The sequence below is a fragment of the Amia ocellicauda genome, chromosome 12 (genome assembly GCF_036373705.1).
Source record: "Amia ocellicauda isolate fAmiCal2 chromosome 12, fAmiCal2.hap1, whole genome shotgun sequence".
In the NCBI taxonomy this organism is placed as follows: domain Eukaryota; kingdom Metazoa; phylum Chordata; class Actinopteri; order Amiiformes; family Amiidae; genus Amia; species Amia ocellicauda.
Window position 1 is genome coordinate 17,739,137 of NC_089861.1, and position 11,007 is coordinate 17,750,143.

At 40.6% G+C, this 11,007-nt stretch overlaps 1 long non-coding RNA gene across 1 annotated transcript; it reads left to right on the forward strand.

The window, feature by feature from the left end:
* Positions 1 to 668: 668 nt before the first annotated feature.
* Positions 669 to 9,078, forward strand: LOC136764463 (uncharacterized). Its single transcript, XR_010821199.1, has 3 exons — positions 669 to 694; positions 944 to 985; positions 8,429 to 9,078. It is a non-coding gene; the product is annotated as an uncharacterized LOC136764463 (long non-coding RNA).
* The last annotated feature ends 1,929 nt before the right edge of the window (positions 9,079 to 11,007 follow it).

The window sequence follows — 11,007 nt, forward strand, 5'->3', positions numbered from 1 at the left end:
CTGTTGATGGACTGTAGACAGTGTGTCAGTGCAGTGTTGATGGACTGTAGACAGTGTGTCGGTACACTGTTGATGGACTGTAGACAGTGTGTCAGTGCAGTGTTGATGCACTGTAGACAGTGTCAGGGTTGATGGACTGTAGACAGTGTGTCAATGCAGTGTTGATGGACTGTAGACAGTGTGTCAGTACACTGTTGATGGATTGTAGACAGTGTGTCAGTACACTGTTGATGGACTGTAGACAGTGTGTCAGTGCAGTGTTGATGGACTGTGGACAGTGTCAGTGTTGATGGACTGTAGACAGTGTGTCAGTGCAGTGTTGATGGTCTGTGGACAGTGCGTCAGTGCAGTGTTGATGGACTGTGGACAGCGTGTCAGTGTTGATGGACTGTAGACAGTGTCAGTGCAGTGTTGATGGACTGTGGACAGTGTGTCAGTGTTGATGGACTGTAGACAGTGTGTCAGTGCAGTGTTAATGGTCTGTGGACAGTGTGTCAGTTTTGATGGACTGTGGACAGTGTCAGTGTTGTTGGACTGTAGACAGTGAAGGTCTGAATAGTTTTGCAACCCATCTGAAGATATTGTTCAGTTGATTGTAAAGTTGTGTACATACAGAATATTAGTAACACAGGAATTAACCTTTTCCGTCTGATTTCTCTTTTTTTGTGCAAAGGACTTACAGCTGAAATCAAAAGTAAGTACAACATTTGTGCCGTGCAGTGTTGATGGACTGTGGACAGTGTGTCAGTGCAGTGTTGACGGACTGTGGACAATGTGTCAGCGTTGATGGACTGTGTCGCGTACGTCTCTGTGCACGGCCTGGGCTGATCAACGATTTTGGTATTCTTGTTTTCATGGACTGTGTTATATGTGTTATATATACTGTGTTGTTTATTCAGACCCATTCACTCACCACTAAACAGTGTGTTTGTTTTGCTTGCAGATAAAAGGCAATCGAATGGTCACGAGGATGCATCTTTCTTGGGTAAGAAGCTCCCTGACTGAGGGGGTTATAGCACAGTGTGGCCGTTTAACAGATGACAGGTGGCAGTTAAGTATAGTGACTCTACAGAGAGCACAGGATCATTGGGCACATTCCAATGATGTCACTGAGATACCACAGCTGGGTAAGAGCAGCGCTGACGGCCGCACGATGCTTAGTGGGTCAATGACATTGTGTCCGAAGCCATTATTTTCCTCAACATTTTTTTTTAAGAAATACATGTAATATATACAATTATTTTATGATATCTACTTTATATGGAACCAATTTCATTTTATTTAAATATGATACATTTTGGTTTTGGTGTTCCAAAGCCCCAAAATGTCAGGTGGTGCAACCGTCCGAACATATATATGGAGAACAAATTTGTAGTAAATAGGTTATTTTACTTCAATAAAATTCTTAATCAAATAGTTTGGTATAATTGTATGTTAAATTACTTTTAAATTATTAAAAGTTTTGAAAGTGTTATGTCAAATGTATTCTATTTAAAAAAAACTTTTGTCCGAAAAATGCATTTCTCCAAATGTCAAATGGCGCAATCCAAACAAAAAAAACATTTTGATGTAATATCACTTTAAGAAAACTATGAACAGGATATGGCATCACAAAAGAAGACCCCAAATGACCCGTATACTGCAGTAACAAGATTATCAATTCTCTCAGAAATATTTGAGAATTTAACAGTTTTTAGCCATGTTGAGGGTGGGTCATGTTACCATGTCAGGTGGTATGACCCCTGCAAGAAACTACAAGACAAAAATGGTTTTGTAGCAATTTGTTTTATTTTTAAAATGTATGTATACACTTTACTTCAAGACCAAAAGTTAATATCATTGTCCAAGTTAATGCTTGTTCGATTTGAATTGAGTTTGAAGTCAGGTGCCGCAATAGGTTAAATGGTGCAACCAGAATTACAGTTACACCAATGGAAAAAAGTCATTTTAATTCATGTTTTTGAATATATTAAATACATTTGAATGATCATAATAATTTTTCTGTATGATATTAAGTTAATTAAGTGAATCTATTTTAATTAATTTATGTTTCAAAAGAAATACTTGAATTAAATAAATAAACCCAGCATCTAATTGTGAGCCCACAGTGACCAAGTCATTAATGAAAGAATGTTTGATAGTTAATGTATGTAATATACTGAATTTATAGTCAGGCTTATGAATTCATACATTTCATATCATAAACATGTTTTTAAAATATTTTCAAAGATGTTTTCACTATTTTATGTGTGTTCAGAAAATAATGCCTTTTGTATTCATGAAAACAATGATTTTTTATATTTATGCATTTTGTGGTCCAAATTTTCTCTACACTTTTCAGCGTAAGTTAGGTTATTTCAATTGTACATTATTCCTTCATTTCTTATGCTATATTTACCCAACAGCTTCTACAAATTTCAATTTGAGTGGTATTTCAACATTACATTTTCATCTCAAAATATCCCTTATACTTTAATGGAGGAAAAGGTAAAAAATGTCAATTTCAAAAAACGCATTTATGTTTTTGTGGAAAAAAAACTTGGTAGTAGTGTAATATAGTTTATCTGATCATGATCAACTATGACAAAAATTATAGTACAGTTTGTCTATTTTTGTTTGAAAGGTGTCACACACCTGTATTCCTTATAATGTCCATATTAAAAATGTAATATAAAAATATATAAAAACTTAGTCTAAGAAGTTTAAAAGAAGTGAAAATGGGGGTGAGTTAAAAGCCAAAAGAAACCAGAATAAACTTGAACTTCTTTCTTGTTATTTTGTGATAATCAATTGTTATTGAGCATATCAGGTGGCACAAGCAGTCGTGGTCAGGTGGTGCAACCAGCAAATTTATATTTTAAAACATCAATTTTCATTGCAACTGCAGTTAAGTCATAAATATAGCTTTAACACCTTATATAATGTTTACAAATAATTTTTACAGTTTTAAAAAAGTTTTTCTTTCTCCCTATGGGAAATTGGATGCTTAAAAATATAAATAAGTGTCCATTTCTAAGAAATGTAATAAAAGCCCCATAAATAATTTAAAGGGAAATTTGGTATGTATTATGTATTTTAGACAGTACAATGGTTCATATGCACTTGTATCCAGTTGTGGGAAATACCTTAAAAGTATATATTTTTTTTATTAATATATGGTTGCGCCACCTGACATTTCTTGGGTGGTAAAATCAGAAATCTTACAAAAAAAAAAAGAGTAAATGCCATCTTAAAAGCTATAAAACAAACAAAAATACACAGAATACATTGTTGTGAACATAAAAATGTATTTTACATCCATTTTGCTCTGCATTTTTTTTTTCATTTTGAAAACCTTATTTATCATTGACCAAAGTGTTTTAACATATTACAACTACTGCCATAATAATCATAATGATAACAACACCTTTATTTTTGTCGAGATCTCTGAGAGCCTGCAGTCTTGTTGTTCCGATTCATGAAACAGAGATGTAGGGACTGGTGCAGCTCTCTCTCTGATACTCTGTAACTCTCTCTCTCTCTGAATCATATTCCATTCAATTAAAATTATCTTTATCGACATGACATTCTGCTGTTGCCAAAGCTTTCAACAAATATTCCAGCCACATAAATACTGGAAACAACAACCAAAAAATCTATAATTTAGAATACGAATAGAACCCATTGTCCCTCAAGCAGTGGTAGGCAGGGTATCACACACTGTCTGTCCCTCAGGGCGTGGCAGGCAGGGTGTCGCACACTGTCCCTGTGGGTGTTGCAGTCTGCTCCTTCTCTCCCAGTATAATAGGAATTTTGTCGTAGTTTGAGAGGAGGTTACAATCTGCTACGCTGCTTTCAAATTGAAGGATATACAGCTCTGGAAAACATTTAGAGACCAAGTTCAGAAATCAATGTTAAGTGTTCTCTTAATTTTTTCCAGAGCTGTTAATCTGGGCAGGATAACGGGTAAATGCATCTCTGTCTCCACCTCTCCCAGATCCCAATGACAAAACAGCCTCTTTCCTTTGGCCATCCAGGTTCTTTTGTGCCAGCCAGTTTCTCTGGCCAGGCTGTGGTCACTGAACCTGTATTTGGACAGGATCTGTCTGTGTGTTGTGTGTTTGAACTGTCTATGTTTTGTGTTTTTAACCTCGACCAGATATTCTGCCAGGGTAAATGTAGTTTATAATTGTCTTCCAGATTTAGATTAATTTGTGTCATTGTTTGTGTTGGGATATTTTTGCTGGTGCTGTTCTGAAGCTTGCTGGTGTTAATCTGGCTCAGTTGGCTGATCTTCAGTACCATATTTCTGAGGGGATGCTCTTCTGGGGGCTGTGTGCAGCTCCGCAGAGCTGTGTGCTGGTAGGATTGTGGGTCAGCCTGCTGCAGGTGGACCCAGTAGTTTAGTGTTTGTTTCTGTATGGAGTGAAGTAATGGAAACGGGCCCTGTTTAGCCCTGGAGGCGATATTAGCTGTACTCCTGTGAACCTGCAGGTGTTTACAAATTTCGAAGTGGAAAATTTCAATGGGTCATTGGTGCCTGGGGCTCATAATGGGGCCCCAGGCTTCACTGCCATACGGAAGAATTGGCTATTATGCTTTCAGTAAGATTGAGCCACATTTTTAATGGTGGTTTGATTTTATATAGCCAATTCTTTATTGCATAGAAAGCCCTGTGTGCTTTATCTATCAATGCATTCTGCTGCAGCCCCTGCTCTGTGGGCAAAAGTGGAACTAGGTCACCTGCGTGGAGCAGGAACTTGACTTCTGGGTTTTGTAGGGATGAGACTGAAAGATGGCCACTATCGACAAGTGAATCTAACATTCGATAGTTTAAAAAAAATAGAATATATTGATTTTATTTTAAAGCCTGTACTGTTGATTGGCTTTCTATGTAGCTGTAATGAAGATTTGATTTGTTTTTTCTTTTTCTGTGATTGGAAACTAGAACCTACCTTGGCTAACAATGGTCGCATTCATGTAGTGTGGGTTTTTAATAGCATTTTAAGCATTCCTAGGATGGCTTTCTCATATTTAAAAGAAAATCCCCAAAACTATTTTAGGTTCTATTGATAGTAGAAAGGCTCCCCTTTTAAAGTAAAGTGGTTTCATGCTGGGGAGCAATTTGTGGAACTGGGAATAGGCACCCAAAGTGGTTAACCCCATGCCACAATTTAATGTCTTGTATTGCAATGTGAGCGTTCTGAGGGTTGTTTTCTAATATTTAAAAGAGTCCCCAAAACCATTCCTGCTCCCTTTGATAGTAGAAAGGATCCCCTTTTAATGTACACTAGTTTCATGCTGGGGAGCAATTTGTGGGACTGGGAATAGATAGCCACACTAGTGTCCCCCATGCCACAAGTTTGTGTCTTAGATTGGGTTGTTAGCTTTCCAAGGGTTGCTTTCTAATATTGAAAAGAAAGTCCCCAAAACCATTTTAGGTCCAATTGATAGTAGAAAGGGTCCCCGTCAAATAGTGTTATCCTGGGGAACTATTAGTGGAACTATGATTTCACACCCAAATTGTTGTCTCCTATGCCACATATTTGTCTTACATTGCATTAGGGGTCCTCTGCCTCTACCTATAAAAGGTAATTTCAAGTAACATATACCTGAAAATATGCAAAAGACCCCCCTGGCCACGAACTAGATGAGCAGAAGGTTCTTGTGAAGCTGTATAGCTGTACTGAAATGAACTGTAAGTATAAAAGGGAATTATGTATTGGGTTGTGTTGTCAGCGTTCCAAGGGTTGATTCTCCAATGAATAATCAACTCCCAAGAATCAATTTAAGGTACAGTAGTTTTCTGGCTGGGGAGCTATTTCTGGAACTGGAAACATTCACCCAAAATAGTTTACACTATTTGTCCATTTACTTGATTAATAAGGCTTATTAGCATTCTGAGGTATACTTGTCATTAATTTAGACATCAGTGATTCCCTTTTATACCTACATTTCAGTTGAATTCAGTTCAGTTCACCCCACGCCCCTCAGTGAAGAATCCTGTTCTTTGATTCCCAATTTTCACACCGCACTTGTTCTCTGTGTACATTGACTTAATGTCATATAGACTTTACCCCCTACAGTGCATTTTAGGATTCTAAGGAATAGGCCTGGATGCCATATTGAATCAAATGCTTTTTTTTAATCTGTAAAGCAGGCTAAAATCTTTCCTTTTATTTGTTTGGTGGACGTGTTTGTCTGTTAGGGTGTGTAGAGGGTAAACATGGTCACAGGTGTAGTAATTTGGTAGGAACCCAATCTGACTCAGAACACTGTGCTCGTTAAGGAAGGCCAGTATCTGGAGTTTAATGATACTGCAGAACACTTTCCTCACTGGTTACTGCTCACACAGGTGCCCTGGTAGTTATAAGGGTCGAATTTGTCTGCATTCTTAAGGATTGGTGTTATGAGCCCTTGGTTCCAAATGTCAGGGAAACAGCCTGTTGCCAGGATGAGGTTGAATACTTTGGGGGCTGCTGTACTTAGCAAATAGTTGATGATGATGTCATGCCCGCAGACATGTTCTTACTCTTTTCTTATTGAGAATATGTTTATTGTTTTTGAGCCGTGCAGTAACTCTGCACTTTTGATAATTCTTGTGTATTCATCAGCACTGCTCTGTGTCCATTTGTAGACTGGTTTAAGATTGTATAATTTGGTGGGGGGGGGCAGATTAGAAGGAGTTTGTTTAGAATTAGATTTTAGATACAGGATTGTTTGGCAGTGGTCTGACAGGGGGGTTTGTTGCCTGACTATGAATGCATTAATAGACTCTGGGTTCATATTTGTGATGGCGTAGTCTACTACACGATTTCTTACAGCAGAGCTGTGAGTATACCTGCCCTGGGAATCCCCTCTGATCCTGCCATTAACAATGTAGAGACCCAGGCTTTTACAGAGATGCAGCACCTGTTTCCCACTCTTTTTCACTGTCAAAACTGTCCCCTCCTGGAGATGAGTGTGTGGTACAAAGGGCTCTGTCCATTTACAGTTAGGTCCTTAAATATTTGGACAGTGACACAATTGTCATCTTTTTGGCTCTGTATGCCACCACAATGGATTTGAAAGGAAACAATAAAGATGTGCTTGATGCATAGACTTTCATCTTTAATCTTTAGTGAAGGAATTATGAGTTCCCTTTACCTGCTGGGACAGTGTGTAGACAGGTCTGCATGACTCTTGGAGGACTATTACCTCTGTTGAACTATGTCCAAAGTTCAGGTCTGTGCTCTTCAATCCAAACGTTGAGGAGCACAGACCCTGGATATTCCAGCTGCTTATTTTCATGAATCCCATGTTTAATTACAAACAAAAAGTGAGATTCACTGTAGTGAAGACATCAGTCTTACATTTTGTGTTTGGGGGGCTGTTAGTGGTTGAGTCAGTGCAGGGCTGTTGTTCTTTCACTGCCGGGGTGCGGGGCTGGCTGCCTCTCAACTCCTCCAGCTCTCCCTGCAGGCTCCTCAGACAGCTGTGCTGCACTGTCTTGCTCAGCTCCTCTCTCAATCTTTGTAGCTCTGTTTTCATGACTTGGTTTTCCTCCTCCAGTTCCATGAGCTCCTGAACCTCAACTCTGTACTCGTTCATCAGCCTGTGCACCTGGTCCCTGAGCTGCTCTGCTGTGCTGGGCTGGTTCAGGGTGGCCAGTGTGTGCTCGGTGTGCTCCCTGAGCTCGGTGAACTGCAGCTCCAGCACTAACAGCCACTCCTTCAGGGGTCTGGAGATGCTGATTTGTTTAGTGGAGCCAGTGACCAAGCTGTGCTGGGGGTTGGAGGGCAGGCTGTCTTCGAACACGCTCAGCTGCCGGACACCGCTGATGGCCCTCTTTCGGATGTGCCAGTAGTTGTGTCACAGGGCTGTGTGCCAGGCGCTGGGGTGCTGGGTGTAGAGAAGCAAGTTGCTCTTGACCCTGCGTGTGTCCCCTGTGGAGTAGCCTGCTATGAGCGTCTCTGGGGTGTCCCTCAGGACTGTGTTCTTGTAGTTTGTCCTGGCCTGTGCAAAATGCACCTCCTCTGTTTATTTAATCTCCCTCTTCAACTGTCACTCCTCTCTGCATGTTTTAATTTCTTTCAGCAGTTTGAAGAGATCTGTATTGATTTTTATAACAGATTATAATTATTGTTACTTGGTATTTGTTGTTCTGTTGTATTGGTTTACTGTGTTTTTTAGTCTTGTATAGTCTTACCTCCTGCCTGTCTCTCTGCTCTCTCTCTGTCTTCAGTTTTTTTAGATTTCTTTACATTTTCTTTGCCTTTTATTTAATTTGTTCCTTCCAGAATGTTCTCCTTGTGTTCAGCGAACCTTCATTTAGTATTGTATTCAATAAAAAATCACAACTTATCACTTTAAGTACTTTCTCAACTTCTCTCTCCCTGGAGCAGCTCTCTCTAGGCAGCCAGGCAGACTCCACACAATGCCAGTTCTCAGATATATCTTCTCTTTACAGTTAATGGGCCAACGGAGACTGCTCAACACTGGCAAACTGGACCCCAGAGACAGAGAGAATCACACACACAGAGACACCTTCTTCCCCAGATTCACCAGCAGAGCCCCTGACTCCCCCAGCTCAGCACAGAGACCAGAACTAGACAACCACGTCTCCTGACCACCAGCAACAACAGCAGCACACTGGCCATGTAAATATGTAAAATAACTGTACACTTGTAAAATATGTAAAGATATGTTTTATTGTATTTTGTACTTTTATATCTTATTGTGTTTATTTTCTGTACAGTATGTGTACTTGTTTTATTTTATATTGTATGTATTTCTATTGTATTGCTTAAGAGCTGAGCACCTTAATCACAAACCCGGCCCAGTGAAGAAACTCCTGTACAAAATGCTGTGAATTTTGCTCTCGGCTTCCTCTGACATTCTCACAATTGGCAACAATTCAGGCAAAAGACACCTTCTATCGAGAAGTGAAATAAGAATCACAATGGTATTTTTATGTGTATGTATTTGCTGTTTCTCGATTAATATAAAAATCCATCTTGTGTACTGAGCTGTTTTAACAGAAGTGTAAATAAAATTGATCAGCTCTTGTTTATGAGAAATTGAATGGAATAGGAAAACAAAAAACATTTTTTTAATTAAGATTCATGAGTCATTATTTACAGTATTGTTCAAATCACCCTCCCTTGAAGGTCGTATGTGCCCCCCTGGGAGAGGACCTCTGCTCCACCACTAATGCCCTAAATATAAAGTGCACCCTGCAGTCAGTGACCCTCAGCTTGTCCTCAGCCCTGTCTGACCCTGATGTCCTGCTGTCTCGCACTTTAGACGCATGAAGCGACCCTTCAGTGCGCTGGATTCCCAAGGGTCATCCGAGCAAAGAGATGCAGGTGTGCCTTGTATCTCACCAGCTGTTTATTTATTTATTTTATTTAACAGTACTTCTGGACCACAAATGCTTGAGTGCAATGGCAGGCTGGGCTGTCATGGTAGCAGGTGGACCTGAGTGACCATTAGGAGGGTCCCGAGTTTTGGCGGGATTTAAAAAAAAAAACAGCGTTGGCTTAAGAAGGGATGCACAGAGATGGCGACCGAGTCACACATTTCTATTTCTATCTAGGCCTATAGACGATTCTTTTTTCAGCTAAACTCCACAAAAAATCTCAACAATGTATTTGTTTATGACCAGCACTCGGATATTTGATTCAGTCGTGCCGGCTCGGCGGAAAGGTTTCGGGAGCTCTTGAATACGGGTAAGAGAAAACCCATTTGGACAGCACTTGTGTTGTTTTCAGTGATGTTTGTGTAATGGCACAGCCCAATGCCATTAGATGTGAGTTTTAAATGTTTTAAAAGTGTTGATACTGTCTAGACAGTGCGGCCCCAGTCCCACAACATCACAGCAGAGCAGACACAGTGAGTGATGCCTTTTTCTGTGTAAATATCTGTCATTGAGATGCACTTGTACAGACATAACTGCTGTAGAAGTATATCAAAAAAATATTGTTGCCTATTTTGCAAGCTCTGCTTATGTTGTAATGCTTGTTGACTTATTTGCCTTGTTCTTAGGGTCACTAGTCATTAGTTAACAATGGATGCTTATATGTGTGAGGTGGTGTCATTTTTCGTCTCTTTTTATGTGCGAGTTTGTGCCTGAGAGTGAATACTGACTGTCACTGCAGCGTCGTGTGGGTGTAATGGTGGCCTTGGAGCGCAAGGGAGAGCAGTGCTACCAGAAACCACAAGCGTTTGTTTTAGCTGCATTTCCCCTTCTCAACACTCATGCTCTACTAAACCGCATGCTGTTTATTTTGCAGTTCATACAGGTGATGGCGAGCAACTGATAGCACACTAATAGCTGCTGTTGTTTCACTTACAGACTATACAGATCAGTAGGATAACTCTTTGTGTCAGCGCAGTGACCCTGTGTCTGTCTGTGTGTGTGTCAGTGCAGTGACCCTGTGTCTGTATGTGCGTCAGTGCAGTGACCCTGTGTGTCTGTGTGTGTCAGTGCAGTGACCCTGTGTGTCTGTGTGTGTGTCAGTGCAGTGACCCTGTGTGTCTGTGTGTGTCAGTGCAGTGACCCTGTGTCTGTATGTGCGTCAGTGCAGTGACCCTGTGTCTGTGTCTGTGTGTCAGTGCAGTGACCCTGTGTGTCTGTGTGTGTGTCAGTACAGTGACCATGTGTGTCTGTGTGTGTCAGTGCAGTGACCCTGTGTGTCTGTGTGTGTGTCAGTGCAGTGACCCTGTGAGTCTGTGTCTGTGTGTCAGTGCAGTGACCCTGTGAGTCTGTGTGTGTGTCAGTGCAGTGACCCTGTGTGTCTGTGTGTGTGTCAGTGCAGTGACCCTGTGAGTCTGTGTCTGTGTGTGTCAGTGCAGTGACCCTGTGAGTCTGTGTGTGTCAGTGCAGTGACCCTGTGAGTCTATGTGTCAGTGCAGTGACTATGTATCTATGTGTGTGTCAGTGCAGTGACCCTGTATCTGTGTGTGTGTCAGTGCAGTGACCCTGTGAGTCTGTGTGTGTCAGTGCAGTGACCCTGTGTATCTGTATCAGTGCAGTGACCATGTATT